Below are 6,073 nucleotides of genomic sequence, written 5' to 3' on the forward strand. Positions count from 1 at the left end.
GCCCGCCGAGTCTCGCTTGGCCCCAGGGCGCACCCGGCTTCCGAACTTCGCTTTCCGGGCAAAAAGCCATTGTTCTGGCCCAAAGGGGGAAGTTGGGACGGAGCGGGGCGACCGCTTCCTGCCCCCACCTCCGAGGGGCGCTCCTGTGGGGCGCGCAGGGCTCTACCCGCCCTCCGCCTTTTTGAACTTGGTCTCCGGCTCATGTCCTGTTTTGCGCGGGAGCAACAGTGCCGGGGGAGGGGCGGGAAAGGAATGGAAGACAAAGTACGGGGGTGGGGAGCGGGGGCAGCGAAAACGGAACAGCCCCGCTTTCTTTACCCCAAAGACTAGAGAGGAAAATGCATCAACTGAAAACGCGAACTGGTTTGTGTTCTTACTGTTACGTTTCATAAAGAGTGGAACCCAGCCCCCAAGTTTTAGGGCGCACGTAGGGAGAAAAGCAACTGCGCCTTTCCTTAATGTGTTTCACAATTTTGATTCAATGAATGTGGGGGGCGGGAGCGAGATTAGTTGCGGTTCTAACGCAGGACTGCCATTAATGGGCCCGCCAGCATTTGGAAGTCTGTCTCGGATCAATAGCACGCGGCAGAATGACTGGACCGCTTTGAGAAGTGGGGTGGCAGGCTACCCTTTTATTTTCTGCTATTAAGATCTGTAGTCCGTTAAACAGTTTGCCCTCTTAAGTCATTTAGATCTCGAATCAGAGGGAGTCAAACGCATGATAAAGGAGGTAAACGTCAGCCTTAACTTTTCTGCATCAATACAATTTAATTCAATGAAAATTCATTTTCTTGTTTTGTGTCTTCCTTGAACGCAGCTGCAAAGTACTCACTGTTGAGCAAATCAAAAAGTCGTTTCTTGTTGCAAGAGGCTGTGTCTCAATGTAATTTTGATCATTAAAACAATGTTTATAAAGGATTCTGCAGGAGAAATGTATTTTGTTGTTTTAATAGAAGGGCCTACTATAGGAAATTCGGAACCACAGGAACCCATCTTACCCATTTCTGGCTCGTTTTCCAGTTTATTTGGTTAAATAGGTTACATTCATCTGATATCCTGGAGAGAACTTGGGTCATGACTTTGGCACACGGTATTGTTTGCAAAGGAGGTGGGAAGAGGGAAGATTTGCCGAGGGCGGGGGAGAAAGGATTGCTTCCTTGGGAAGGGCCGCCAGCCCTGAACCCTCCTTTTGGGATAACACCGGCACTCCTGGGGTGGAGGAACCACTTTCAGTCACTCTCCAGCTCTTTTTGTGGCCCCATCTTGTGGAGCTAGGCAGTCAATTGTGGGGCTGAGGCCAAAGGTTTATTTATTGTAATCGGACAAATAGCTGGATCAGCTTCAACTTGCGTTTCCTTGCAGAATTTATCTTGGGCGTGAGGTTTTTGCCCTGGAAGATTCCAGTTTCCACTTGGTGATATGTGGTAGCCTGGATACTTGCTTAATTGTTTTTTTGTAAGAAAAGAAAGCTTAAAAAAGGAAATCGTTCCTCTAAGAAATAAATTTGTCTAGAATTCAATCCTAACCCAGCGAGGGAAAAATCAGTATCTTGGAAGGTTTAACACGTACATCGTTATGTCCAACTATGAACACCCAGTTTGGGTAAAATAATGTTTAGATGATTTATTTGGAGCAATAAATGTGACAGACCTGAGTAGAATTACATAATCAGATAAATAGAGTGAGGTTATGAAGTCGGCAGAAGCAAGGAATAATTCCAGCTAAATTGTGTCAAAACATGGATTTGGGCTAATGCAGATTCTGTCTTCTGTTTTGATTGTCACATGTAAGAATTATTACGACAAGTTAGAAAAACTGTTTTCTTATTCATTCAGTAAACAGTTACTTGGCATTTGCAGCCACCTAGGCTTTCGCTTGGAGAGTCCGCAGCAGCGCTGCCTAATGGAACTTTCAGAGATGATGGAAATGCCTTTTGTCCCCACTCTTCAATGCGGCAGCCACCAGCCATCTGTGGCTAGTGAACCCTTGAAATGTGGCCCGTGTAACCGAGGAATTGAATTTTTAAGTAAATTTAAATAACCACATGTAGCTAGTAGTCACATACTGGACAGTGCAGGTTTATAGGCATGCGAAGGATGCATTCTAAACCTATTTTGAACAAAAGTAATGCAGTTCCTTAAATTAATCTTGGAACGTGAATAAATGGGAGTGTTTACGTACACTCCCATTTATGCTTTATTAAATGTGAGGATGCTTAGAACATTATACGATAAAGATATTAAAAATATAGATATCTGGGGGTACATTCAGACTAATACTTTAATGCCACTTTCTACGCAACTGACAAAGTCAGTGGCGAATATTAACTCGTCTATGTCTGGAGTATCGCTAGGAAAAGATAGGACTGTTCATACTGCTCTGTGGATCGGAACCGAGGTGAGGAGTGGGGTGGCGTGAGGAGTGGCCCACGTGATGGTGTCACTCCCAGGTCGGGGGAGGAGTTGGGAGTCGAGGGGAAGCAGTACCCTTCCATCTGTCAACTTTGGCAGTGAAACTAAGAAACATTGGTTGCATCTTACAAAACAGTTTCAGGACAGCTCTTAGTTTTTCTACAAATGCTCTATTATAGCCATCGGAATTGACTAAAAGGAGTAACCAACACATCCCAATGAGGTGCAGCCCCCGAAGTCTGCGTGGGATAAACTCTGTAAATGTAATGCATTGTACAATCTCTGAAGGTTAATGGTATAGTTTGTCCCCACCCAGGTGCCCTCACATTTGAGAGACCGAGGTGTGACTCGCAGGCTAGCCCTGTCATGTGATGCTGATTCTGCTTATGTAATGGATAAATACTATACATACATGGCACAGTGTTTATGTATCAGGACTCAAGTGAAAATAAGCACAGTTAGGGTGCTTGCGGGAGTTCTCAAGCTTCCGCTTTGCCTAAGAACCCCCCCAGGCACACATGCAAATATTGACCCCTGGACCCTAGCAGAGATCCTGACCCAGGTGACCCCAGAGGCGGTCTGCAGCAGGCACTGTGTGGGACTCGTCTTACCAAGGGCGACCTGTCCCAGCGCTCCTCTGACTGATGAGGAAAAGGAATCCTGAAGTGGACGCCTGAGGTCCGGGGCTGTGGAGCCCTTCCCTGCCGTTCCCGCCGTGTGCCTGGTGGGGGCAGCAGCCACGTCTGGGAGCAGTGCCGCCCTCCGGGATTAAACGGGGCAGCGGAAGCCCCGCGGGTTCCTGGGACCCGCCCCAGGCCACCTAGCCGACTGCACGGCCCCCGGAGACCTGCACAGACGGAGCTCCCGCGGATCCTGGGGACAGGCGAGGACAAGAGACGCTGTTACAGGGGGCGGAAACTGGCGTTAAGCGAGCCCTTCGTGCTGTTGCGTTGGAGACCCGACCACAGCTCCGGGCCAGACACGCATCGCCTAAGGCTTTGGTTGGAAAGGGCGTCATTTATTAATTTTGCAATCACATCCGTCCCGGGTCGCAGTTTCTTACACTGTAAACTGGTGTCTTTATCTTTGCATGTGCGCCGCGCAGCCACATGTGGGGGACGGCGTGCCGGGACCCGGGTCAAAGGGTCAGGGAATCGACTCTCTCCGTGAGCTGTTGCCAAGCGGTCTCCACCGCCCCACTCCCCGGGGCTGGAGGGCTGCGGTAACGGACGCCCCCACCTCAGTGAGATGGGGGTGCCTCTGTCCCCACGTTCGCAGCAACCCCAGGAGTTAGACATTCACCTAGGACATTTCGGCGCGCGCCAGATCCGGCGGGCAGCTAGCGTGATCGAAGCGCGCCTGTCACACCGGCCCCGCCTGCATCTTTTTCAAGACCTCGTCGCAGAATCGTTAGAGCGTCAAAAATGCTTTTATGAGCGCGGTTTTCCAGGGTGAAGCGCACTATTTTCACAGGCTTAAAAATAACGTAACACTTAACAGGGTTCTCAACTCTAGAGTGAAGAAGCCCGCAGCTAAGAACCAGTCACTGGTTTGGGGGTTTCCAAAGGGGTGAAGGAAAACGCGTTCAGGAGTTTGCCGGTGGAGCGCGGAGGCCATCTCCAGCCGCGTCTAGGTTTTCGGGGCTCCGTGTTTTTAGGGTCCTAAGCGCAGGACAAGCACATCTAGAGAGCCTTAACTTAATCACACACAGCCGCCGCTATTTCTGAATAAGGCCACATTTGCGGGGGTTGGGGGGGAAGGCCGTATCTTCGGACCAGTGAAGAGGGTTTTGATGATCGACTTATGACTTTGAGAACGATTGGAAAGTTTTTACCTTGTGCGTGCGTGAGTTTACATGAACTACTAATCTTTGTCACAGTTTAATATATTTTTGAAAACTCAAATTTTATAAAAATGTTCTATCATAAAAATATTCAGGCCCTGGTGTCCCCTCAATATATTCTGATTTCTTTGTTGCTGAAAAAAAATGAAAGAAGATTTAAATAAAAAAGACTGTTTATGGACTGGAAGATTTGCTATCTTTAAGAGGTCAGTTCCCCCTAAATTAATCTAAAGATTTAACTCAATGCCAATCAAAATCTCAGCATTCTTTAAAAAAGAAAAAAGAAATGGACAAGCTAATTCTAAAATCTGTAGGGAAATGCAAAGGACTGGGAATCATCAAAACAATCTCCAACGGGAGCAGAGTGGAGGGCGGACACTGCCCGTTTCGAGACTGGCACGAAGCCGTGTAACCAGGACGCTGTGCTTTGGCCTATGAGCTCCAAGGAGCCAGGGAACTGGGTCCGGCTGGCGCACTGCTGTGGCCCCACTGTGTACAGAGGGCCGGGGCACGACAGACACCCTAACACTGGAAGGAATGAAGAAGGTGCTGCCGACCCCTCAAAGGTGAAGACGGCCGGGGGGACTCAGGTGTGGTGGGCTGGGGCAGGGGAGACTTCGAAGCCAGTGGGACAACGGTGGGGACTGAGCCCTGCTCATCTCTGGGACTCGGTGGCAGCCGCCCCGACCACCTGCAGGGAGACAGCTGGCAGGTTGGAGCTGATCTCGGAAGCTTCCACTGCACACGAGCACCCCTCAACACGGGGAGGAGGCGCGCTCCAGGCCCAGGGTCCCTCCGCGGACAGTGCCGCAAGCAGTGAGTGTACTGCCACGGGCCCTGCAGAAGGATGGCAGGCGCGGTGTGTACTGGGGACAGTATGCGCCAGGGGACAGTGTGCAACAGGGACAGCGTGCACCAGGGGACGGTATATACCAGAGGACGGTATGCAACAGGGGACGGCATTCTTCAGGGGACAGTATGCACCAGTGGACAGCATGCAGCAGGGGACAGTATGTCCCAAGGGGCAGTGTGCATCAGCAAACATGCCAGTCGGTTCCCTGTAGCTTCATCATCATCATTCCTTTGATCAAAGTTCATCACTCTTTTTGGTTTGAAAATCCCATTAAAACGTCCGAGCATTTTAGTGATTCTGACGTGAGCTGCTAGGGTGCCCCGTGGAGAGAGTTCCTCCAGCTCCTAACAGGCTCTCGCAGGCAGACGGGTTGATGTGGGTTTCCCGGTTTATTTAATTTGTATCTTGTTCTTAGGTGGTTTCTGGTTTCAGTCCTTCCCACCAGGGCGTGTGTCCGCGAGGGATGGACTCGGTACGGCCTCCCATCTCCCACCCGGCTCGGCAGAGCGCCGGGGCCCCCGCCTTCCCCATGAAAGCGGGTTGCTTGAGGATGCGCGTCGGGCGCGTTCAATCCCAGACAGTGCGTGTCTGTGAGTTTAAGCCCTCGAGGCCTCGATGAAATTAAACATCAGGTTCGAGGCCCTGGCCAAAGCTGGGTGGGCATGCAGGGCGGTCGGCGCTCAGGCACCGTGGGCGGGGGGAAGCGGGTTTTGTGCTTCTGGAAAGCAAGTTGCCGTGGCTTCCAGACCCCTACGGCACATGTGCCCTTTCATGGGCAGCCCCACACCCGAGGGACAACCTAAGGGAACGAAAGGGTAATCAGGGCGCACTGCGAGGTTGATTCACGCACCTTTTCGGTGACCACCACAGAGCTACCCAGTAGCCTGGAAATGGCTCCCTGCCCATCGGTGGGCCGCTGACTTAGTGCGGTGTATTCATGCAAGAAAACTCTCCACGGCCCTGAAA

Source organism: Pteropus medius, unplaced genomic scaffold (assembly GCF_902729225.1).
Source record: "Pteropus medius unplaced genomic scaffold, Ma_sr-lr_union100, whole genome shotgun sequence".
NCBI lineage: Eukaryota > Metazoa > Chordata > Mammalia > Chiroptera > Pteropodidae > Pteropus > Pteropus medius.